The sequence below is a fragment of the Pongo abelii genome, chromosome 4 (genome assembly GCF_028885655.2).
Source record: "Pongo abelii isolate AG06213 chromosome 4, NHGRI_mPonAbe1-v2.0_pri, whole genome shotgun sequence".
Classification (NCBI taxonomy): Eukaryota; Metazoa; Chordata; class Mammalia; order Primates; family Hominidae; genus Pongo; species Pongo abelii.
The window spans coordinates 84,004,672-84,031,308 of NC_071989.2; the positions used below are offsets into that span (position 1 = coordinate 84,004,672).

At 41.6% G+C, this 26,637-nt stretch overlaps 1 protein-coding gene across 2 annotated transcripts in view; it reads left to right on the forward strand.

Moving 5' to 3' along the window:
- The window catches only part of IQGAP2 (IQ motif containing GTPase activating protein 2), a 305,467-nt gene that overhangs the window by 84,295 nt on the left and 194,535 nt on the right, over positions 1-26,637 (forward strand). The gene's annotated exons all lie outside the window — the stretch shown is intronic.

Here is a 26,637-nt window from a genome sequence, read left to right on the forward strand (position 1 = left end):
TGTTTGTTTGTTTGTTTGTTTTTTAGATGGAGTCTCGCTCTGTCACCCAGGCTGGAGTGCAGTGGCACAATCTCGGCTCATTGCAACCTCCGCCTCCCAGGTTCAAGCGATTCTTGTGCCTCAGCCTCCCAAGTAGCTGGGGCTACAGGTGCACACCTCCATGCCAGGCTAACTCTTTTGGATTTTTTTAGTAGAGATGGGGTTTCACCATTGTTGGCCAGGCTGGTCTCCAACACCTGACCTCACATGATCTGTCTGCCTTGGCCTCCCAAAGTGCTGGGATTACAGGCATGAGTCACCATGTCCAGCCCACATACACTTTTAAAAATAATAGTTTATCTTGATAAAATCTGAATTAAGCTGTTGTTTTTATGAGGATTGTTTCTGACTCCTGTTTCTCATTTCCCTTTTCACCTCCCCTGTCAGACACATACACTCCACGTCCACACCACACATATGCACACTACGGACTTCACCACTCACATTCACTTTACTTTGTTAATCTGGCTGCAAGGAAATTTCTTAGCCCTTGACCCAGTATGTGAAGAGAGTTCTGTTGGCAGCTCACCATGGTATTTCAAATGTGTGCCTCAAATTGAGAGTGTCGGTTGGAAATAACAATTCACTCTAAGCAGTGCTTTTCATTGAAATGTAAATTGCCTTATACCCGTTTTCATTCTTGCGGACTTCCCAGGAGGAAGACAGGTTTTATGTTACAAGCATTGAAGAGAAAATCTTTCTCCTGGTATCTCTTTTTTTAGTGTGCAACAAGATTGAGGATGATTCATTTAGGCAACTCTGATCTACTCTAGGAGCTTGCATATCTAACAATATGCAGTATTCTCAGGAATTTTACCAGTGTGGGATTGCTGGTACTTTGAGGGGAGAAGGATAACTTTGTATCTGGATTTAATTTCTGAGTTAATAAACTGCCATCACCCCGGAATGCCCATTTTTATTTGTTTCCTTATTCACTTATGAACTACATTAAGGCATTTATCAAATAGTGACTTAAATCTAAAAATAAAATTAATGTCCTTTGTTTGGAATGCTTTTAGAGACCATTAGGACTTAAGAGCAGTGCAGTGGATGTGGAGAGAATGAAAGATTTAACAATAACTACATAAAACCCTAAGGTCCTACTTAAGTGGGGCGGCCTGGCCAAAATGTAGCTTAAAACATAATAGTGGCTATGAGAAAAAAGCTATTTTGTTGTCATTGTTATAACAGCCAGCAAGGAACTGTATAGGTTATAGGCCTTTTAAAATTTTTCAGCTGGATACTACTTTATTTCTATTGTGACTTTCAAACACGAAAAGACCATTAAGTTAAAAAAAAATACTATGGAATCTGTGTGGCAGAATGTATTTAAGCTGAACAGATTAAGGCTCTAGGACCAAAGGGCTGAACAACCTTAAGCATTTTTCTTTAAATATTCAAGTTGAAAAGCGTATTCCTTGGCACCTCTAAAAGGAAAGCCCAGTAAAATGAATATGACATTTAGAATATGTAGCATTGGAGATTTTCATCTTTTTTTTTTTTTTTTTGAGTCCTTGGGTTTATCAGCTGGAAACTTTCATGGCATTATTGCATCTTTACATAGTAATAAATGTGTTATAATTGACATGTGCTTTAAAATGCTCTCACTTCCTCTACTTCCTGGAAGATTGTTTCTGTCTTGCATGTTGTCGTTGCTGTGTTTTATGACGTGTTTGTATAAGCATGATGAAACTATTCATGTTCTTGTTGATGCTTCTCTGAATGGTTAGCACTGGCTCTCTGGGTGTGTTTTGTTTGCTAAACCTTGAAAAAGTCTTAGTAGATGGAATACAGTGGAAAGATTAGGAAGATGCCTTTTTTCCTCACACTTCCTTTAATTAAATAATGTGAAACAATACTGATTTAATAGATGTTTCTGTGAGTTGTGCTAAATAGAATCGGTAACAGTGTTACAGTTTTATAGGGCTTTTTATCTGTTGGAGAGGTATGCAGGATTTCTTTATTATTATTATTTTTTATTTTTTGTAGAGATAAGATCTCACTATGTTGCCCAGGCTGGTCTCAAACTCCTGGGCTCAAGTGATCCTCCCACCTCGGCTCCCAAAGTGCTGGGATTACAGGTGTGAGCCACCGCACCTGGCCGGTATGCAGGATTTCTTGATGTTTCTCATCTTCCCATAACTTTTCTCTTTTCCTGACATATGCTTTTAGCCTCTGATAGCCATCAGCAAATACCTGGCTCCTGTTGGTTGTTCAGTCCTCTTTTTCTCTTCTCTCACATACCTACCACCCTCCAGGCAAAGCAAGTACCCTGTGGTTCTCTGCCTAATTTGTATGTCTCCGAACATGTTGCTCCCCTCACCTTAAATTCCCTGCATAACTCACAAGTCCCTTAGGACCTTTGAGTTGTACCTTCATCTCCAGAAGTTCTCCCTGGCATTTGTTCTGCACCTCCCATGGCTCCATATGCCCAGAGTTACTGATTTGTCTCCTCTCAATGCTCCTGGAAAACCCAGTCCACCTTTCTTACTGTATCCTGCACTGGGCAGTCATTGTTGGTTTGCTCACCTGCCATCTCCCATGTCATAGAAAGGCTGCAGTGAGACACAGCCCTGTTCATTACCTTAGTAATAACCTCATAAGCAGGTCATCAGTAAATGTTGATCAACTGTATGAATCTGCTGAGGTTGTGAAAAGGGATTCAGAGAAGTTTGAGATGCATTTGGCCCCAGTAGTTCTTACCTGGGGTGGGGAAATCAGGCATGTACCTGAGGAAGGTTGCTGTGCTGCTAAGCAGAGGATCTGTGAAGTGAAACAGAGCACAGCATGCACCTGTGGACTGCTTTCAGGCCATGTTCTCTGGAGTGTGAGGTGCCGGATGGCTCAGGCATCCTGTCCCTGGAAGGCAGAGTGGGACCAAGCATCTTGCTGGTAGCGGTCAGAGGCTAAAGGAAAAGGTAGCACTGGGATATTGCCTTAAGATGAATAGGATTTCCATAAGCTGGGGTGAAGGAACGAGGAGGAGCACAAGGAAAAGATTAGCATTGAGAAGGAGCAAGGTATTTGGGCAAAGATTGGAGCAGAGATTTCCTGTTCTGGAATTAGCAGTGGGAGGGAAGGAAGAAAGGAATCCCGGAAGCCAGTTACGGAGAGCCTTGATTGCTAGGCTAAAGATATTTGGGTGTTATCCTGACATACAGAAGAGTGTGTGAAGGTTTTGTAACTTTGAAGAAATGGGAGCAAACAGTCTAGTGATGACAGCAGAGGAATACTGGGCAGAGAAGGAGACTTTTGCAGTAGTCTAGGCAGGGAGCATCCCGACCCAAGACACAGTCCACTCTTCACTCATTCTACAAAGTGAGTCCCGTGTGCCAGGCCATGGAGAGTCTATGATGAGTAGTGTCCCTTGAGGAGAAAGGGGCATGAAAACAAAATCACCTTAGTTGTCACGTTTCTAGTGAGAAGATTCCAACCTGAAGGAAAATCCACAGGAGGTGATAGGGTGCCGGTTAACTGATATGAGTACCAGCATAGCCACAGGATGTGCAGATCGTGGATTGCAGATCTGGGCTTTGTTCACAGTGAAACAAACAATGCTGCCTGTGCTGCTTTAGTCACTTAACCGGACATCTCCCTGATGCTGTCAACAGTCCCTTTTAACTGGTCTCCTGCTGCTTCTCTTGTCCCCGCTTGCTCTGTTCTCAACATGGCAGCCAGGGTGATCCATTTAAATCTTAAGTCAGATCGCATCACTTCTCTTCCCCACACTCACAATGGCTCCTGTCGCACCCAGAGTAAAAGCCAAAGTCCTCATGAAGATCCACAGGGCCACGCCTGCCCCTCACCACCCCTCTGGCCTCATCTCCTGCTCAGCCCAGCCACTCTGAGCACACTGGCCTCCTTGCTGTTCCTCTCACCCCTGTAAAGCTCCCCGAGGCCCCTCCTTCCCTGTGTGTCTCCATGTCTGATTTCTCACCTCTTTGAAGTCTGCTGAAGTGTCACTGACCACCCTATTTACAATTGTAACCTGTCCCCCAGCCCTAACCCTGGCCCTTCTGACCCCTCTGACCCTGTCCTACCTTTTGTTGTCATGACTGATTACCTTCTGCCATGATGTGTCATTTACTATTGTTTCTTGTCAGATCCTCCATACTGCTTCCCCCACCACATAGGTGGCTCTTTTTTTGGAATTAATTAATTTAGTGATTTTTTTTCTTTTTATTTGGTAGGCTTTTTAAGGCAGGAATCAACTTCTGTTTTGTTTAACGATGTGTCTCAAATGTCTAGAACAGTGCCTGGTACAAAGAAGAAGCTCAGTCAATATTTGTCGAATGATTTGTAATTTATTTGCTCTTACTAGTACGGTCTAGTTAATTTTTCCCCGCTACCAAGTGGATTTTGTTTATGAGAAAGAAAGGTTGATCCTGTCACAGCCTAAATTCCAAATACAATTGCCCCTTGGTATCCTCGGGGAATTGGCTCCAGGAGCCCCCACAGATGCTCCAGTCCATGCTATAACATGATGTAGTATTTGCATATAACCTATGCACATCTTCCCATATATACTAGATCATCTCTAGATTATTTATAATACCTAATGTAATGTAAATGTTATGTAAATAGTTGTTCTACTGTGTTGTTCTTTAAATTTGTATTTTTTTTTATTGTTGTCTTGTTAGTTTTGATCTGCAGTTGGTTGAATCCACAGATGCAGAACCCACAGATACGAAGGGCCAGCTGTATATTTTCCCTGTTATTTGTTTTCTTCAAATGACATATTTTCTCTTTGAAATTCTTAGAGCAAAGTTCTATAAAATGGGCACAATAATTAGAAAAGAAAATTCGAAAGCGACTTTTCAGATAAAAGAAACGTGGCAAAAGGGTTCAGTTACATATTAGAAACGATTTGTAATCTGCAAGGCTAAAGTGGAGGATAAAAATGTTGTAACCGGAGGATAAGGTCCTCTGGTTCTCTGGCTTGCATGGTCTGGGTGCATTCCACTTATTCCTAACAACAGTGACAAGTTCTCCATCATTACTATTTTGGGGGAATTTCGGATACCCCCACAATTGTACATGCCCTCAGCATTCCGTTGCCTCTTAATTCGAGAACTAAACACACACAGCACAAAATGCTAAATAACAAGAACATGATAGAATACAAGATGGAAAAGAATAATTCCTAAAAGGACCACACCACAGAAGCTTTTCAGTTTGTTGTTGTTGTTGTGTTTTTTTTTTTTTTTTTTTTTTGGTCTTGTCACCTAGCCTGTTGTTCTCCTGTGCACACATGCATCATTGACATACACATATACACTCAACCCTCCTTGTCCCTACCCCCTCCCCATTAAAGAAAGCTGTTGAAGAAGATTCAGGAAATCAGAACAGAGAACGTGGACGTGTGCAAACCTTTGGATAACTTTTAATTAGCTAGCTTGCCATCTTATAAGTAACTTTCAAAAGTGAATTGGGACCTTTACTAAATTCCCAGCTGGAAAGTTTCCATTTAGACTGTGAGGGTGTTTTCTTTTCATTACATAACCCATTTGTCAGTGGAGGCAGCATCTCCCTGCAGGAGGTAAACATTGGTTCTTGGAAGGCAAAAATAAATAAATAAAAAATAAAACCCTATTTAAATGTATAAAGCACAGATATACATACATATATATAAAAGATATACAATAAATAGATATACAATATATCTATGTTATAAAAATATCCTCAGGGTGAGTACAGTAATGAAAATGGTTGAGAAGCACTGGTTGAACCCACACTCAGAGGCACCAGCCTAGAGCACAAGCGGTCTGTTCTGCATGTTCACGCTTTTACGTGGTGTTTGATAGTTTAACAGTGAGCTGTGTCCAAGGGCATGAGCCTGTTAGGTAGGACATGGGCTTATCATGATCAATTTGGTCTATTAGGCACTTTTTGGTTAGAGGGACAGAATTGCTCAGGTGACTCAGTTCTTGGAGGGCAGAGGGAAGGCCTTGCTGGGCTGCCAGGGACCAGCTGGCAGGAGTAGAGTTTGGGAAGGAGAAAGATGTTTGAAATGGGTATAATGATCATCCCTCTCCTCAAAGAACCATTGTGGGGTAGTGCGTTAATTCATTCTTGAGTCAATATAAAGAAATACCTGAGGCTGAGTAATTTATAAAGAAAAGAGGTTTAATGGCCTCATGGTTCTGCAGGCAATACAGGAAGCATGGTGCTTGCATCTGCTTCTGAGAGGGCCTCAGGGAACTTACAATCATGGCGGAAGGTGAAGAAGTAGCCTGTGTACCACATGGCAGGAGAGGGAGGGAGAGAGAAGCGGGAGGTCCCAGACTCAAGCAACCAGATCTTGCATGAACTACCTGAGTGAGAACTCACTTATTGCCAAGGGGATGGCACAAAGCCATTCTTGAGGGATCTGTCTCCATCATCCAGTCACCTCCCACCAGGCCCCACCTCCAACACCGGGAATCACATTTCAACATGAGATTTGGAGAGGACAAACATCCAAACCGTATCAGGTAGTGTTGAGGTTGTTGAGGTAAGTGTGTACACAGCTCTTAGCACAGAGTGAAGCTCAGTGAACAAATGGCTCTTCTTATGAAGAGCAGCCCTCAGCGGAGGCATGGCACTTCCTTCAAGAGAACCAAACTTGGAAACCTTGAATTAGGAAGTGATTACTCACTTTACAGAGAATGACTACAGTAATGATATGTTTGCTTTCTGTTACCTAAACTTAGCAGCTTACGTATTTATCATCTAATGGTTTCTTTAGCTCAGAAATGTGGGCATAGCTTTATAGGTCCTCTACTTAGGCTCTCTCAAGGCTGCCTTAAAGTGTTGACTGGGACTGGGTTCTCATCTGTAGGCTCAGCTAGAAAGGCATCTGGTTCCTTGCTCATGTGGTGGTCAGCAACACTGTATTTCCTGGGGTTGAAGGATTCATAGGAGCTTGCACTTGAAAGCCAGCAAGAAAGGAAAGTGAGAAAGACAAAGCACAAGTCTGCCAGTAAGACAGAGTCTCATATGATGCAAGGTAATCACAAGAGTACAGTCTGTCCCCCTTGCCATCTACTGTTGGGTAGAGGCAAATCACAGGTTCTGTCTGTACTTAGGGAGAGGGGCCTACATGAAGGTGTGAACATTGTGGGGGTATCATGCGGAGAGAGTCTGTTTGCTACAAATGGTATTCATATTCACATGTGTTTCAAAGAGTAGAGGCAAACGTACCAAATATTTTTCTTTCTTTCTCTCTCTTTCTTTCATTCATTCATTTATTTATTTTTTGAGATAGAGTCTTGTTCTGCTGCCCAGGCTGCAGTGCAGTGGCACGATCTCAGCTCACTGCAACCTCTGCCTCCTGGGTTCAAGTGATTCTCCTGCCTCTACCTCCTGAGTAGCTGGGATTACAGGCACATGCCACCATGCCCAGCTAATTTTTGTATTTTTAGTAGAGACAGGGTTTCACCATGTTGGTCAGGCTGGTCTTGAACTCCTGACCTCATAATCCACCCACCTCAGCCTCCCAAAGTGCTGGGATTACAGGCATGAGCCACTGCACCCAGCCCAAATCTTTCTTTTAGCAAAACATTTGGTTGATAAAAATATTGGCTTATATTTTAATAATACTGATTGGAAAGCAAGATAAAGCCACTTTGTGCTGCCTGATATTAACTGTTAACAGCCACTTAATGCTGCCTTCTGAGGTTTGGAGTTTATTGAGGACAAAGCTCTCTTCTTTGAAAACGTGGCTGTCTGACGTCTTCCAACCAAAGGAGCTTTTCAGGACCTCAAAACTTCTTGCTTTGTAAGGAATAATTGAAATATCCCTGCAAAGGTGATTTTTAAAAAATCTTTTCTAAAATGTAAAACTTTATTTTATTATTTGTGCAATGTTTATAATAAGTACTCATTTCAGTGAAGATAACCATTGCTTTGTTTCACTCAGATTCATTGTCAAGCTTTAAACTTTCATTTGTTTTCTAAATTGAAAAAAGCCATTTTTGGATTGTTCTTACACTGGCATTCTTAAATGAGAAGTTTGGCACTTCGTATTCTCTACTGGGCTCCCCCTCCTTACACTAGCTCGGAGTTATGCTCAGTCAGCTCTCCTCTGTATGGGAGAATGTTGAGGAACAATGCTGAGAATTATATGGGTATTGCAAACGCCAAAGTGAGAGTGCTGTTGGAGATCAGGATACCACAATGCAAAACGATTTAATGATTTGGAGGTACATTTGTAAGACGACATGGAAGGATGATTGACCACACCCTTAACCAAGGGTTAAGAGGCCCTGAAGAATATTTGGAACCTTTTTTTTTGCTGTACACAGGTACACTGGCCACCACCTATGGCCCTTGAAGTGCGGAGAGGTTGGTGTTTTGGTGATTAGACTTTGAAATATTTTATGATTCCATGTACTCAGCGTATCCTAAGTTTCCAGCTCACTGACCAAACTTAGCAAGGCATTATTAAGTTATGGGCTTCTTACAGTTTGGAAGTCCCGGATAAGGAAAAAACAAACATTCCAACTGTCTCATAATAGTAAGAGCAAAGAGCCTGTGCAGTCCCCACCATGGACATTGTGATTGTGCATGACATACATATTCAAATTTAGAACGGAGAGATGCTTCAGCATTCTCTTGGGCCAATTGTTTTTCAGAATACAGGGTTGAATAAACAAGTATCTACATATTTCCACTCTTCTGAATGCCACATGTTTGCATAATGCTGGACTTTTCAGCATTATGTTTTTGTAGCTCTTCTTCATTGAATGCATCCAAATTGTGGGAATGTGGCAGATGATGTAACATCCATTTGACAGATGAGGAAACTGAGGCTCAATAACTTGACATGCCTGAGGTCATGCCACACTTCTGTAGCAAAGACAGAAATAGAGCCAAGCCCTCCTCATTCCAAACCTCAGGCAGGAGCTGTGGTGAAGAGCAGGGAGTCGGTTTGCATCTTGGCTCTTTCATATGCCAGCATTGTGACCTTGGGCTGTTAGAACTTCAAAGCCTCAGTTTTCTCATGTGTGAAATAGGGAGACTCCCTTCTCTTAGGGTTTTTAGGGTTAAATGAAAATTTACAACCATCCCTAAACCTTGCAAGCACTCAGTAAATGGCAGCTACTGATGTGGTTTATGTTGGGTTTGGCATACTGCTATTTGCACAACTGGGTGTTAGTTGAGCTCACCTGGTGTATCTCCTTAAGGCCCATTGGCTCTGAGTATCTGCCATTCTAGGCCCATAATTTAGAATCAGTGGAAGAGACAATGTTGATACATCTCTGAGGGTTGGTTACCTGGGAGCTGGCTTGATGTCTGGGGTTCTAGATAGTGCCCCCAACAGGAGAGTTGTTATGATGTGAGATGAGGGGCTTTGCAGGCAAGAGGATGAAAAGAAAATAGTAGAAACAGGAGAGTGGCTTTTGGGCAAACTCTTGGATTTGCTGTTCAGACATATTAGCAATTCTTTTAGTGAAGAACAGAGCAGGGAGGTATGATGTCCATTACTGTGACATCAAAGATTTGAATTCTGACCACCTGGCAGAGAATTTGGGTTCTAATTTGCCACCAGTGGAGATAGCACGATTATGATTGTCTTAACACAAGAAGCCATCTCCCCTAACCTACTCTCAAAATCTATCTCAGGTACTAACGCTGACACAGATCTGCTGCGATAAACTTGGTTGTCTTTTTTGTGTTGGGGAGGGTTTCTTCTGAAATGTAAGCACCTGGGCTCGCTCTTTCTGCCCCTCTGTCTTTGAATCAGACAGCAGCTTTACCTCTTGGCCTCTTAGCAGATTTATTCTTAAGCCATATTAAAAGTATTGTTGCTTCTTGTCCAAATCTCCTTCTTTCCCCATTCAGAAATAAAACAACTCCCTTAAAGGGGAGAGATTCTGTCACCTCCCTACTTGGGGCCTGAGAGGTGTTGCAGAAAATAAAATTCTCTGAGCTCTTTGGGCCAATTGTTTCTTAGATTGTAGTACCTTAGCATGTTGTCTGTGCAGTTTTTTAAAGCATGGCGTTACACACATACCCAGCAGCATTTGGTGAAAGGCTCCAGTTTCAAGGTAAGACAGTAGTGTGAAGCTGTGCAAAATGGTTAGTCAGCCTACTAACTCAACTCTGGAGCAAGCTGCTTAACCTTTTTAAGCTACCTGTAAAATGAGAATAAGAAGAGCTGCCTCACAGAATTGTTACCAAGAGAATAGGCTCACAGTAAGAACTCAATTGTTAATTTCCTTAAAAATATATATATATTCGTGCTGGGGCCTGGTGGCTCATGCCTGTGATCCCTTGAGCCCAGGAGTTCAAGACCAGCCTGGGAAGCATAGTGAAACCTCATCCCTACAAAAAAAGACAAAAATTAACTGGGTGTGGTGGCATGCACTTGTAGTCCCAGCTACCTGGGAGGCTGAGTCAGGAAGATTGCTTGAGCACGGGAGGTTGAGGTTGCAGGAAGCTGTGATTACACCATTGTACTCCAACCTAGGTGACAGAGAGAGACCCTGTCTCAACAAAATGAATGAATGAATAAATAAATAAAATCCATTGAAAGGGGGGAAAAAAAGCCTAAAAGAACTTTATTGACTTTCTTCTGTTGCATGCTACCACTTCCTGAAAGAATAGACATTTCCCAATCTCCCAAGTAATTAAAAATGAATGCAGATACTGATTTAGAGTGGCTGCATTTGTTCACTGGTAGAGGTAGAGACCTAAGAAATGGAGATGTTCTTCCCATAGCTAGACTGTGTGGCTAAGCATAGCATTGCTATAACTTAAAATTTTTTTCTTATCCGTTGTAAAAAGCTTGTAAAATATAGAAATGCATAAAAAATAAATTCCATTTACAACCTTACTCTATAGAAGTAGTAAGACATTTTGGTGTCTTTGCTCTCTCTTTAACTTAGATTTGTGTGTGAAATAGATCATGTCTACGAAAGTGCATGGAACATATATGTATGAATTAAGGAATACTAAATATATGGGTATGACTTTCCAATTTAAGAGTTAGCACATTGCTAGTATCTATGAGCCCCTTTGTGCCTGGCTCTTCCATTTATTATTATTTTTTTCTAGAATCAAGTTAGTTCTGTTTATGTAGTTTTATATTGTGTTTTTGTTCCTACTGTATCATAAGCATTTTTCAATAATGTTATCATTTTAGGTTGCTTTCTTATCTTTACAGCTCAAGGTAATTACAGATCATAGAATAGCCTTTCTGGTACCATGCCTTATATACTCATTTAATTTCACAACAGGCTGTGAGCTGCAGCAGCTCCCCATTTTACAGACGTGAAACCTACATTTCAGAATGTTTAGGTAAATTGCCTTGATGACAGAATATACCAAAGGACTGAGATTAGAGTCCAAGTCTATGTTTCCAAAACCTTTGCCATTTCTACCATGGACAGGCTGATTTTATGGGGCTGTATGTTGGAGGTATTCTGTACATTTAAGGAATTGACCATTAAATGTGATGATGACATTATGGGAACATGCTTATGATGAAGTAGGAACAAAAACACAGTCCGAAACTACGTAAACAGAAATGTAGTATTTCTGCCTAATTCTAAACAAGAATAACACATGACTAGGTTCTAGTTTATAAGTGGTATGGTGCCGGAAAATTCCAGATGAAGGCAAGCTTCCACAAGGAATGTGGAAAAACGAAGATAATTTCTTGACCAGGTGCAGTGACTCATGCTTGTAATCCTAGCTCTTTGGGAAGCTGAGGTAGGGGGGCATCACTAGAGCTCAGAAGTTCAAGAACAGCCTGGGCAACATAGTGAGACCCCCCATCTCTATTTTTAATTTTAAAATAATATTAAAAATAATAAACTATAAAGAAAAATAACTTACTGAGAATCGGAACAGTATTGCATGCTCTGCTTTTATTTGAAGAGTCTATAGTGTTGGGTTATCTGGTCTTCCCCCTTATCCTCCCTTAATTCCCTCACCTTCCTCCCACCCCATACCACTATGAAGTGAAGTCTGAGCTTTTATGTTCTAAGCAGCCCTCCTGCTGCGTTTTCTTTTTTCTTTTCTTTTTTTTTTTTCTTGAGACAGAGTTTCACTCTTGTCACCCAGGCTGGAGTGTAATGGCATGATCTCGGCTCACTGCAACCTCCGCCTCCCGGGTTCAAGTGATTCTCCTGCCTCAGCCTCCCAAGTAGCTGGGATTACAGGCATGTGCCACCACACCTGGCTAATTTTGTGTTTTTCGTAGAGGCGGGGGTTTCACCATGTTGGTCAGGGTGGTCTCGAACTCCTGACCTCAGGTGATCCACCCGCCTTGGCCTCCCGAAGTGCTGGTATTACAGGTGTGAGCCACCGCTCCTGGCCTCTGCTGCATTTTCTACAGTTGTACAGTTGTGCATCTATGGTTGATTGTGCTACAACCTGGGAGGAAGCCACTCTCCTCCTTTGCTTTGCCCATGAAGACGTGGCCCTGTAAGGTCTAGAAGAATAAAATGGTTGCTATGGTTGCTGCAGCAGCTACAATGCCAAGCTGAAAAGCTGACTAGAAAGTCGCCTGCTTATCTTTGGAAGGAGAGGGGACTCCATTTGGCACAGATACGGTTGCTCATTATATTCTGCAGGAATAGTCACTGTGGCATCCTTGGGCACATTCTACAAACTCAAAGATGTGTAGAGATTTGGAAGATGAATAAAAGGCTGTGTTTGTTTAGGTGAAAGTATGGCTGTTATTAAGTTTAGTGAGATGGTAGTGGTTAACCTCACCAAAGTATTCATTAATATAAGCATCACCTTCAGCTTTGCCACAGTGTTTTTTTGGGGATAGGAAAATTCCCTGCCTGTGACCAGTGAATAGTAAAACACTACTGGGATTTTTTCAAATGGACATTAAATGCCAACAGCCACCACCACTTGCTGAGGGACAATAAAAGGAGTGGAGGAAGGCAGTCAGTCACTTTGTGTATGTTTGAATTCTTACACTGTAGGTGTCCAACCTAAATAATACTGTCATTGGTTTTGGGTCAGTTAATCATGCCTGAATTAAAATAGATTTTTTAAAACTGTGATTGTGGGAATAGTGCAACATAAAATAGTTTTATGAGGCCCTACTTCCTGTCTAAAGTGTAAAACAATTTGTTTCAAAAGAAGAGAATTTAAAAACATTTTCTTTATTTTTAATACAGGGTCTTACTCTGTTGCCCAAGCTGGAGTCGAGTGGTGCAGTCATAACTCGCTGCAGCCTGGAATTCCTGGGCTCAAGTGATCCTCCCACCTCAGCCTCCCAAGTAGCTGGGACTATAGGCATGCACTACCACAGCTGGCTATTTTCTTTTTTTTTTTTTTTAATTCTTGGTAGAGAGGGTTCTCTTTATGTTGCCCAGGCTGGTCTTGAACTGCCAGGCTCAAGTGATCCTCCTTGCTTCAGCCTCCCAAAGTGCTGTGATTACAGGCATGAGACACCATGCCCGACCTCCAAATATTTTCTTATGATAGGTTACTCCTGAAAGCAATAAATATGATGTAAAGCTCAGATTAACTTTTTAATTATCTTTATTTTTAAATTTTGCTTTTAAATTTCCTTTTCTTTTTCTTTTTTTTTGAGACGGAGTTTGCTCTTGTTGCCCAGGCTGGAGTACAATGGTGCGATCTCAGCTAACTGCAACCTCCCCCTCCCGGGTTCAAACAATTCTCCTGCCTCAGCCTCCCGAGTAGCTGGGATTACAGGTGCCTGCCACCTCACGTGGCTAATTTTTCATATTTTTAGTAAAGATGGGGTTTCACCATGTTGGCCAGGCTGGTCACAAACTCCTGACCTCAGGCGATCCACCTGCCTCAGTGTCCCAAAGTGCTGGGATTACAGGCATCAGCCACCACTCGTGGCTGCTTTTTAATTTTCTAATTCATTTATTTTTATTGTGGTATAGATTGAGTTTTGTTGTCATACCTTCCTGTGTTTGTGGAGTCTTAGAAAAGAACTCTCAGGTTACTTTTTTTAAAAATTTTTATTTATTTTTTGATACAGAGTTTCACTCTTGTCACCCAGGCTGGAGTGTAGTGGCATGATCTCGGCTCACTGCAATCTCCGCCTCTTGGGTTCAGGTGATTCTCCTGCCGCAGCCTCCAGAGTTAGCTGGGATTACAGGCATGCATTAGCATGCCCAGCTAATTTTTGTATTTTTAGTAGAGACAGGGTTTCACCATGTTGGCCAGGCTAGTCTTGAACTCCTGACCTCAGGTGATCCACCCACCTCGGCCTCCCAAAGTGCTGGGATTACAGGTGTGAGCCACTGCACCTGGGCTCAGGTTACTTTTCTTTTAGGCCATACTGATATTCATTTGTGGAGTACAGATATTCTTCTGTTGGTTGGTGCTGTTTAGCAGTATCTACCTAGAATCTTGTGTCTCACAAGACTTGACCAGATTGTTAGGCACTTTTCAAATGCCCTGCTAAAGCTGCTGAATCCCTGAATGATCAAAGCTGGCACTGACTTTGGCAGCGGCCTTGACTTTCAGAGCATAGCGTGCTAACAAAGAGGAGCTTGCTTCCTCCAAACAGTAATAGGATAATGTCCAGGGATCAGTGAGTGTGTTCCTTTCACCCAGTACTCTGCACCTGGCATCTCTTCAGCCTCCTGCCACCTTCTCCTGTTCAACACCTCTTGTCCTGGTGGTGAGGGAGCAGGCAGAGTCTTTGGATACAGCTTAACTAAGTGCCTTCAAAGTCAGGGCAGGTAAACTAGTAGCTGAGCCTCCATTGCCTGGGGTTATCTACTTGTAAGGTTTTTCTGCCTTCCTAATTCTTATTACTACTATTTTACTGCCACTCTGCCTCCATTTGTGTTACTCTGTATAACCAACATCTAAGTGCTAAAGTCCTGGGCTTGCTTCTCTTCAGTCTGTACCTTCTCTATATGGTATAGACGGATGGAGCTGAGATTTCCTGACAACTCCCAAATGTGTAGCTCCAGCCCAGGCCACTTCTGTGAGCCCCAGATCTGTGTGTGTGATTGCAAACTCAACGTTCTCCGCTACTGTGTACTATTTCAAACTTTAAATGTTTAAATCTAAACTCATTATTTTGTAACCCTCCCTCCTACCTATAAGCCTTCCCCCAACAACAAAATAACATATTTGGTCTCTTTCATGTCCTTATCATGTGAAGGACGCTCTCATCCACTTAACTTTGCAAGCTGGGAGTTAATACCATAATCTCTTGCTTTCCCTCTGTATTCAGTAGTCCCTAAATTTTATCAGTTTAGATTCTTAAATCTCTGTCCTTAACGTGGTTCTAAAGGCCCAGCATGATCTAGCCCTGGCCTCACTCACTAGCCTCATTTCCAGCTGTCCCTCTCTGCCCTGCTTAGGTGGACCCTCCTCGCCTTAGAGGTGTTACACCAGCCCCCACTTGCTGAAATCTACCCCACCTCCCCACTGCTCACCATCCTCCTGATTTCATGTTCAAAGGTCATGTCCTCAGGGGAGCCTTCCCTCGATGCTTAAATGAGGTCAATGTCTAGGGGGGTAAGCTCTTGTGGCCTGTATGGCACCCTCACAAGAGTCTTAAGTCCCATAGCAATAAGGGCTTTGTCTTTGCTTACAGTATATGCTCAGTGCCTAGGGCAGACCCCTCACCAGGTGAGCATTTGACAGATATTTGTCTAGTGAAGGAATGAGCGGATGAATGAGTGAGTGAATGAATGTCAGGCACTGTGCCAAGCAATTTGTACCCATCTCATTTAATCCAGGAAACCGTTGAAATTGCAAGATTCAACTGGGGAGTCAACCCAGAGCTAAGCCAACACCCAAGCCCAGGCTCTTTCTGCTGCTACCACTGGCTTCCTTGAGGGAGAGACAGTTGCTGCTGTTAGATTTTACTAATAAAAATCTGTGATGCTACAGGGAGAATGGAGCCAGGACTTCTTCTAGTAGAGAAATTAGGGAGACATTGAAGAAACTTGCATTTTACTGATGCTAATTTCCTTAGGGTCATTTCTTTAAGAAAAAAAAAATCCTCTTAAGTAACAAGCTTGAGGAGCTGTAGAGCTAGATCAGAGATTTTGCTGCCAACCTCTAAGTAACATTCCAAGTCTGCTTTCCACTGCTTCCTGAGGAGGCCTGTCAGAGCTTTGCAGGTGTGTTCCTGATCTCCTGGCTTGTAGCTCTTACTCAGTCTGCTTCAGGTCTTCCTCTCTACCGTTTTGGTTCTTGTCTCTTTAGACCCTATTTATTCATTCAAGAAACTTTTATTGAGCACCCATTATGTTCTAGGCACTACGCTGGTTGCCCACCTTTATTCCTGTTCCTGGTAAGCATCTCCTTACCATTGCCCCTCTGCTTAGCAACCCCACACTTTTACAGGAACTATCATTCATTATGTAATGAGGTCTTGAACTTATGATTTAGTTCAACATTAATTAGGCACTTCCTGTGTAGCAGATACTGTGCTAGGTTTGGAAATTTAAGAAGAGACACACCCTGTGCCTTGAAATCTGTTTACTGTTTACACTACCATCAACCACACAAGAATAGGCAGATGAATTAGTGTGAAGTCAGGAATTATCCCTAGTTTTCTGTGATCCACAAAAGCGCTACAGGTTTTCAAACTCCTGGACAGCTCTGAGGACTTGATCCATTCGTAGGTCAAACATTGTACAGAAAGTAACCCAAGAGAGCTACTTGAGGGCAGGAGGAAGGACTGGGCTATTTCCCCTCTCTCTATCACCTTCCTCACCCTCATTCTCATACCCTATCTAAGTACTAGTTCTTGCCAGTAAGCTTCTTCCTTCCAATGTGTGAAAATGTAAGCACTTAATGGATAATTCCGAAATACTACTATCTTTTTCCCTGAAAGCAGTGGCATGTACTTATCTCAAAGTTTGGAAGTTAATGGGAAAAATATTGACCAATAGGCACAAATCTATGCATCCTATTTAGATTTGACCTAACAGTTAAGACAACTGGACTCCAAAATAGACAGTAACAGTGATCTCTAGAATCAAAAGTGAAAAGGAAATATTAGAGCATCTACTTTTCTAACTTATTGTCTCAAGAATTTCTTTTTTGCTTTATACAAAAATGTAGGTAATATTCTGGAACTAACAAGTGATTATAGCAAGACTGCAATGTAAAGATTAATACAGAAGTAAATCACATTCCTATATATTAACAATGAACAAGTAGAATTGGAAATGAAAACACAACACATTTACATCAACACCCCCAAAAATGAAATACTCAGGTATAAGTCTAACAAAACATGTACAAGATCTATGTGAGGAAAACTGCTAAACTCTGAAAGAAATAAAACAGGAACTAAATACATGAAGAGATATTTCATGTTCACAGGTAGGAACACTCCATGTTGTCAAAATATCAGTTCTTCCCAACTTGATCTATAGGTCCAAAGCAATGCCAATCAAAATCCCAGCAAATAACTCTGGATATTGACAAACTGATTCTAACGTTTTTAGATAGAGGCAAAGAGAAGGAGAAGAACAAAGTTGGAGAACTGATGCTATCTAACTTTAAGACTTATTATAAATCTACAGCAATCAAGACAGTGTGGTATTGGTGAAAGAATAGACAAATAGATCAATGGAACAGAATAGGGAGCCCTGAAATAGACCTACATAAATATAGTCAACTGATCTTTGACAAAGGAGCAAAGGTGATACAAGGCAGAAAAGAGTTTCTTTCAACAAATGGTGCTGGAATAACTGGAATCCACATGCACAAAAATGAACCCAGGCACAGACCTTACACCCATCACAAAAATTAACATAAAATGAACAAGACCTGAATGTAAAACACAAAACTCTAAAACCCCTAGATATTGTACATGTTTTGTTAGATTTATAATAGAAAATCTATTATACATGACTGTAGGTTTGGCATTGACTTTATATGCAATGCCAAAGACATGATCTGTGAAAGAAATAATTGATAAGCTGGACTTAAATTAAAATTAAAAGTTTCCTTTCTGTGAAAGCCCATGTCAAGAGAATGAAAAGACAAGCCACAGACTGAGAGAAAATATTTGCAAAAAGATATATCTGATCAAAGACTGTTATTCAAAATATACAAATAATTCTTAAAACTAAACAATAAGAAAACAATCTGATTAAAAATTGGGCCAATGGGCTGGGCATGGTGGCTCACGCCTGTAATTCCAGTACTTTGGGAGGCCGATGTGGGCGGATCACAAGGTCAGGAGTTCAAGATCAACCTGACCAACGTCATGAAATCCATCTCTACTAAAGATACAAAAATTAGCCGGGCGTGGTAACACACGTCTGTAGTCCCAGCTACTCAGGAGGCTGAAGCAGGAGAATTGCTTGAACCTGGGAGGCGGAGGTTGCAGTGATCCAAGATTGTGCCACTGCACTCCAGCCTGGGTGATAGAGTGAGACTCCTTCTCAAATAAATAAATAAATAAATAAATAAATAAATAAATAAATAAATAAAATTGGGCCAAAGATGTGAACAGGGACTGGGCACGGTGGCTCACACCTGTAATCCCAGCACTTTGGGAGGCTGAGGTGGGTGGATCACTTGAGGTCAGGAGTTCAAGAGCAGTCTGGGCAACATGGCAAAACCCCATCTCAAAAAAAATAAAAATAAAAATAAAAATTAGCTGGGCGTGGTGGCGCATGACTATAATCCCAGCTACACAGGAGGCTGAGGCATGAGAATTGCTTGAGCCCGGGAGAGCTGAGATCTCACCACTGTACTCCAGCCTGGGTGACAGAGCCAGAATTGCATCTTAAAAAAAAGTATATATATATATATATATATATATATATACATATATATGTATATATGTATAAATATATGTGTGTATATATATATGTATGTGTATATATATATATACGAATGGACACCTCACCAAAGAAGATATACAGATATACAAATGGCAAATAAGTATATGAAAAGATGCTCAATATCATATGCCATTAGGGAATTACAAATTAAAACAGCAATGAGATATCACTATATACCTCTTAGAATGGCCTTTATGATGGGCTGGTACAGAGGGTGGTTTCCCGAACCCCTCTGAAAACCAAAGATCAAGTATTAGAATTTAATAAAGATCAAGCCTGATTTGGTGGCTCACACCCATAATCCCAGTACTTTGGGAGGCAGAGGCAAGAGAATTCCTTGAGCCCAGGTGTTTGAAACCAGCCTGGGCAACATAGTGAGAGCCTGTCTCTGTTTTGTTTTTTTTTTTTTTTTTAAAAAAGATCAAGTGAGAGGCATACAAATTCATAGGAAAAAATACGAAATGGTCTAGTATTATGTGGACAAAGAACAGGAGTAGCCAATTCACAAAAAAGTAAAGCTAAAAGCTTTCAGCATGCTCAGTTCCACAAAATGACAAAACCATGCGGTCCCTTTTTTCTACCTGTTAATTTAGTAAAAGCACAAATGCAAGCATGCATACAGCCCCCACATGTTTTAAGTATCCTGATCCTCTTGGGGAAATAGGTGTACCATGTACCATGCTGATGACAGTGTGCTCTGGGGGAGCCCTTTTGGTAAACAGTTTGGCTGTATATATGTGTGTGTGTGTATGTATGTGTGTGCATGCTTGCGTGTGTATATATATATTTCATACTTTAATGTATCTCTTTAAACTCTGCTTAAGAAAACCATCTCAAGTGCAGTAAATGCCACATGTTTATCATGACACCACTTAGTATAGTGAAGAATGGGAAATCTTAATCTAGCCAGCCAATGGGAGTGTTAGGCAGACTTTACAAATGATGTGTAGAAAGACTGAATAATAACACTGAACAATGTTTATGATTGTATTGTTGAGTGAGAAAAGCAAGACACAATTGTACCTTATAAACTATCTCTTTTATAGTACTTGCCAATTTGTTTGCAATTCCTTGTCCTTTTTTTTTTTTTTTTTTTCAAGACAGAGTCTCACTCTGTCGCCCAGGCTGGAGTGTAGTGGTGCAAACTCGGCTCACTGCAAGCTCCACCTCCCGGTTTCACGCCATTCTCCTGCCTCAGCCTCCCGAGTAGACTACAGGTGCCTGCCACCATGCCCAGCTAATTTTTTTTGCATTTTTAGTAGTGATGGGGTTTCACCATGTTAGCCAGGATGGCCTTGATCTCCTGACCTCGTGATCCTCCTGCCTTGGCCTCCCAAAGTGCTGGGATTACAGGTGTGAGCCACTGCACCCAGACTCCTTGTCCTTTTTTAACTGTCTTTATGTCTAGACTTGGGAGTACATTGAGGGCAGAGATGGGTCATAGGACAGAACATGAGAAAAGTATCCATAGTACTTTTACCCTTAGTAGATAGTCACCCTCTTGGACCTAAGGGTGTACCTGTGGGCAGAATGAATAATAAAACTTTCTTCCCACCCAACATTTCCTAAGAGCTGCTGATAGTTTTCCATATCTTAAAATTATGGGAAACAATATTTAGAGAGCTCCTTTTCACACTGAATAGATTTAAATGATTAGTTTTCTTTCTTTTTTTTGTTTGTTTGTTTGTTGTTTTGTTTTTTGAGATAGTCTCACTCTGTCACCCAGGCTGGAGTACAGCAGCTCAATCTCAGCTCATTGTGACCTCCGCCTCCTGGGTTCAAGTTATTCTCCTGCCTCAGCCTCCTGAGTAGCTGGGATTACAGGCACCCGCCATCGTGCCTGGCTAATTTTTGTATTTTTGTAGAGACGGAGTTTTGCCATGTTGGCCAGGCTGGTCTCAAACTCCTGACCTCAGATGATCCACCCGCCTCCCCAAAATGCTGGAATTATAGGCATGAGCTACTGTGCCCGGTCAGAATTTTTATTTTTAACCTTGTTGAATGTTATTGGATCATTAAGAAGGTTTTCCAATATAGTATTAGCAACTGCAGTAAAGACGTGTCTTTCTTGGGGGATGCAGTGATGATGGTGCAGGGCCCGTGCAGGCAGGGGTGGCGCCTGAGGGTCCCGGGCCAGGCAGCAGCCCATTGGTGGCAGGATCCACTCGGGCTGCATCTCCTGTGGTGCTCATCTGGCCGCTGCCATCTGTGCTGGACCCCGCCAAGGTGTAGAGTCTCATGGACACGATCTGGAAGGACCCAGACAGTGTGCCGTTGATGTCCTCTACATCAAAGGGGCCCAGGGAGATGACTACTTCAACTCCTTTGGGGACTGCCACCGCTAAACAGCCTAGCAGCAGCTGCAGCCAAAGACTGCCAAGCTTGTCCATTTCACCCTCTCGGACCTAAGGGTGTACCTGGGGGTGCCCACACCAGACTTGCGGTAACCACCTCCTTGGCACCTGCCCTCACCTCCAAGAGCCCAGAAGACACACCTGGCCTCCAGCAGGCTGGGCCTTCCAGAAGGGATAGCAGGGATGCATTCTCTTTGCACCTGGGGGGAGGGTCTCACTCTGGGCACCCCTTTCACCAGCTGCAAGGCCTTGGACTCATGCTGAACAGTGTGGGAGCCTCAGTTACAACATCTGTCACAGTCGGATCATGGCCTTACCCATGAAGCATTATTGAGAGGATGAAATGAGAACAGAGATGGTCTTGGAGAGCCACATGCTGCTGGCTCCAAATTCCCAGGAACAAGGATCCTACTGCATTTTTGTCTTTATGTAACCCTATTATATGGACTACATTCAGCTGTAAGGAAAGGAAAACCTTGGTTGCGATGGTTTAAACAAACAAGTTTGTTTTTCCACATAGCATGAATTCCAGAGATGGGTGGCTAATGGTATTGGTTCAACAGCTCTGTGATGGTAGGGGTCACATCTCCGAGATCCTTTTGCCTTGCCCTCATTTGCTTGTTACTTCATGGTCACAAGATGGCTGCCATATCTCCAAGAATCATGTCTGTGATCAAGGACAAAAGAGTCGGGGAAGAAGAAGGGCCAAGCTTGCTGGACCTGTCAACTTCTATCAGAAAGTAAAACTTCTGTCAGAAACCTGTTTCCTGCTCTCTCCACCTGCAGATTTTCACTTAGGTGCCCTTGGCCTGAGCTAGCTACCACTGCACCCATAGCTGTGAAGAAAGCTAAGACAGTAGGGAACAGAGTTGTATTGGTTGAGTAGACCAGTCATGTTCCATCTACTGAGACTGGCACACTGCCTCCTGAAATAAAACTGGAATCCCATTTAAACAAAAAAAGGAAGTGTCTTTCTTAAATGAGTTTATACAGACGATTGGCATATAGTCCTTTCATCAGAATCCTTAGGTCAAGATTATATTACATTGCAGATTGTCTCCAGGGTACTTTGGAGATGGATTCTAATTCTTATTCTCATATTGCAGTAACAGGGACACTGAGAGATAGGGGTGTGTCAGAGTTTGAAAGACAAACTATTTGAAGACAGAAACTCTAGTGGAACTTGATTATTAGCCAAAATACAGAATTTGTTATTAAAGAAGAGAGTCTAGAATCCTATCCCAAGAAGTTACTTGGGCATCCAAAAACAGATTGTAAGACACATTGAAAGTGTGGAACTCAGACTTTGTATAAGGCTTTTGTATCTTGAGAAGGAAAATTTAAAACTTTAGGAGGCTTGGGAGCTTCACGAGTTCATGATCCTTCTCTGCACCAATTTTACACATGCTAACTTTTCTGCTTTAGTAGCTAAACTTTTGATTCTGTGAAATCAAAACCTTTTAATTGCTTTCTCTATTGGTGATCTTTAAGAGATAACTTGGGCTTATTGGTGTCAGTCTATAAAGAAGCCAAACTCTGAAGTGTGATACTATCTATTGAATTAGGCAGGGGAAAGGCTAATTAGTACTATAGTGAGACTGGAGTGCTTCTCAGATGTTACCTAGTGGCAACTGAAAATGTGGAAGTTTACTGATTTTTAGACAGTCTATCAAATTACAATTTTCAGAAAAAAGTATTTCCAATGACTGCAATGTTTTGCCTCTATCAACTATATACTATGTATGAGTTTTTAGAAATGTTACCTTTGGGGCTGGGTGCGGTGGTTCACGCCTGTAATCCCAGCACTTTGGGAGGCCAAGGCAGGCGGATCACGAGGTCAGTAGTTCGAGACCAGCCTGGCCAACATGGCAAAACCCCATCTCTACCAAAAATACAAAAATTAGCTGGGCATGATGGCGCACGCCTGTAATCCCAGCTACTCAGGAGGCTGAGGCAGGAGAATCGCTTGAACCTAGTAGGTGGAGGTTGCAGTGAGCCAAGATTGTGCCACTGCACTCCAGCCTGGGTGACAGAGTCAGACTCTGTCTCAAAAAAAAAAAAAAAAAGGAAAAGAAATGTTACTTTTGAACTTTCATGGCCTTGGCTAGTTTTAAATGCTTTTTCATTGGTGGAAGGCTTACAGAGATCATGAAACATTAATAGTTACCATTTATTGTATACTCTTTCTGTGCCAAGTACTGTGCTAAATATTTTAGGCATATTATCACAGTCAGTCCTTACAGCACTCCTTTGAGGAACATGGCATTTTCCCCAAAATACATTTTTAAGAACCGTTGAGATTTCAAAGATCAAGACCAGAGCAGGAAGGGAAAGCTCTGGGTCTGAACCAGGTCTGTCTGCCACCAAAACACCACTCTTAATAGGGATGATGATCTGGAACAGTGGTAAAATCTGGCATAATTCAAACACTTAAACTAGTTTGTGTATATGTATAAAATCCCTAGAATTCCTTATAAAACACACTTATGACATTGAAGTTCAATAACTTCCCATGTTTCATATAAGCCACAGAAATATTGATTTGCCACAGTGAAAGAGTTAGTGGAAGCTATTGGGCCATCCAAAAGAAGCTAAGGCTGAAAAGGCTACATGTGGTATGATTCCAAGTACATGACGTCATGGAAAAGGCAAAACTACAGAGAGTAAAAGGATCAATGGTTGCCAAGGGCTAAGGGGAGGGAGGGATGAATAGGTGGAGCATGGAGGATTTTTAGGAATGTGAAACTATTCTGGATGATACTGTCATAGTGGATTATACATTCGTCAAAATACAGAATGTGCGACACCAACAGTGAGCCCTCACATGAACTATGGATTATAGTTATTAATAACATATGGATATTGGCTCATCCATTGTAACAAATGCTCCACACTAATGTAAGACATTAATGGGCACAGGTGAGGGGCTATATGGAAATCTTGTACTTTTCCTTTAATTTTTCTATAAACCTAAAACTGCTCAAAAGTCTATTTGTTGCCTTTTTTTTTTTTTTTTTTTTTTTTTTTTGAGACAGAGTCTTGCTCTGTCACCCAGGGTAGAGTGCAGTGGCATGATGATCTCGGCTTACTGCAACCTCCGCTTCCTGGGTTCAAGTGATTCTCCTGCCTCAGCTTCCCAAGTAGATGAGATTACAGGTGCCCATCAACACAACTGGCTAATTTTTGTATTTTTAATACAGACAGGGTTTTACCATGTTGGCCTGGCTGGTCTTGAACTCCTGACCTCAAGTGATCTACTCGCCTTGGCCTTCCAGAGTGCCGGGATTACAGGCAGGATTCCCTTCATTTTTAAAATTACTGACCCCAGGCCACAAGACATCAATCATGTTAAAAATTCCACTGTCCTTCATGGCACACTTGATTTTTCGCTAGCTCTGTGGATGAGCTTTTCCTTATCTGTTTTCTCTCTCCGTTTCCAGCTGCCAGCATGCTAGCTGCTTACGTTTGGTCTACCCACTCCCAGCCTGTCCTACCTCCTGCCATCAGATTAATCTTCCTGAAATGTAGTCCTGATTCTATCATTCCCCTGGGGAAAAACCTTTGTTCATGCTACTCTCCCGCCTCGGTTTCTCTATCACCTGCGTCACGTGGTCTATCCTTTCTGAACTCATTAGAAGCAGTCATTGAAATCAGAAGCGACCTCTATCATAGTATGTTGTTTGTAGCTTGTTGACATTTGTTCAGACACTCTTGTATTAAACATCACGTTGTACTTGCCTCCCCCTCCGTTGGACTGTAGGTTACCTGATGGTTAAGACTAAGACTGTTTTCCCTCCACCTTGGTTTTTGAGTCACCTGGAGTGCTTTTAATACAGTGAGTCCTTGAAAAATGCATTTAGCTGAATTCAGTGTGTCTGTGTTCTCAGTCTATCCAGAGCTCTGCAATTAGGTGAAATGGAAGAGAAACTCATTGCCTATATGACTGTTATTGTGATGTACGGTGCAATAGCTGATATGTTTCTGACATTAGAATGCTCTCATTTATTGAGCATTCTAATGCTCGTGATTTATTTGATCACTGGCATATTATATTTGGGATTTGTAGCCCTACTTTGACTGCTCTGCTGTGTATTGAATGAAGAGTTTAGACTGATATTAATATGTTTTAACCAGTACATTTTAAACCAGTCAAACATCTAACCACATGCAAAAGAAGGGCACGTACTTATCATGCTTCTTCACATGCTTACCATGCTTGTTACATGATAAAGGGTTGCCTTTACCTATTTTTCCTTTTAGAAGATTGAAAATATTTAAATGATGCTGTTGTTTTGATCACTGTTTTACATTCTTTGAAGTTTGAGGAATCTGGTGACTGTTTTGTTAAGCAGTTTTTCTGCTGGAGTTTTCTTTTTTAACCTTTTGTGGCTTAATTCCAGTAAAAGATTTTCAAGTAAGTGAAAATGAGTTGCATATATCCATTACGTCTTTTTCTTTATCTTAAGTAAAAGGGGAGATGAAGTAGAAATATTTAGCAACTCAGTTATTGCCTCTAGCATTTAAGAGTTCAGCTTGAAGAAAAATAGTTGACTTGAAAGAATATGACTTAAGGATGGAGGTGAGAAGGAGATAAAGAAGTGCATCTATAGGAACAAATTTGTTTCTTATTTGCTTTAAAAATTATTTAAGTAAAGCACATTTCACCAAGTTGAATTTCAGCTTGAGAGATGTCCAGATGTGAAATGGCAAAACTCCAAATACTGAATATGCTGTGCTTTTAGAAAAATAAAGTAGTTTCTTTGTTTTGTTTTCTTTTTATTCTTTAAAAATGAAGGTCAAGAAAAATACCAGCAGGAAAGTCAGAAGTGGATTTAGATATATAAATGTCCTCAATGAGGAACAAGGGGGGGTGATCTTTTTTTTTTTTTTTTTTTTTTTGAGATAGAGTCTTACTCCGTTACCCAGGCTGGAGTGCAGTGGCGAGATCATGGCTCACTGCAGCCTTGACCTCCCAGGCTCAAGCAATTGTTCCACTTCAGCCTCTTGAGTAGCTGAGACTATGCATGTGCCACCATGCCTGGATAATGTTTGTGTTTTTTGCAGAGACGGGGTTTTGCCATGTTGTCCAGGCTGTCTAGAACTCCAGGGCTTAAGCAATCCTCCCACCTCAGCCTCCCAGAGTTCTGAGATTACAGGCATGAGCTACTACACCCGGCCAGGGATGATCTTTTTAAAAGGAAGTATAGTTTAATAATAATATGCAGAAAATAGGCTTAAGATTTTAGTTGACTATAAACTTACTATAAATCTATAATGCAATGTGGTTGCCCAAACCATTCTTAAAATATTAGGTTGTTTCAGTATGTTTTACTGTTTTGAGGAAAGATAAGCATCCTATTACGATTTCAGGTGGGCATACTTTTTAAGCTTTTGTATTTGTTTCACTTGTAAAAATCATCAAGCTATAACAAAACTTAAGTCAACTTGTGATGTTTGCCTTCCAACAATAGCTGATGGCATAT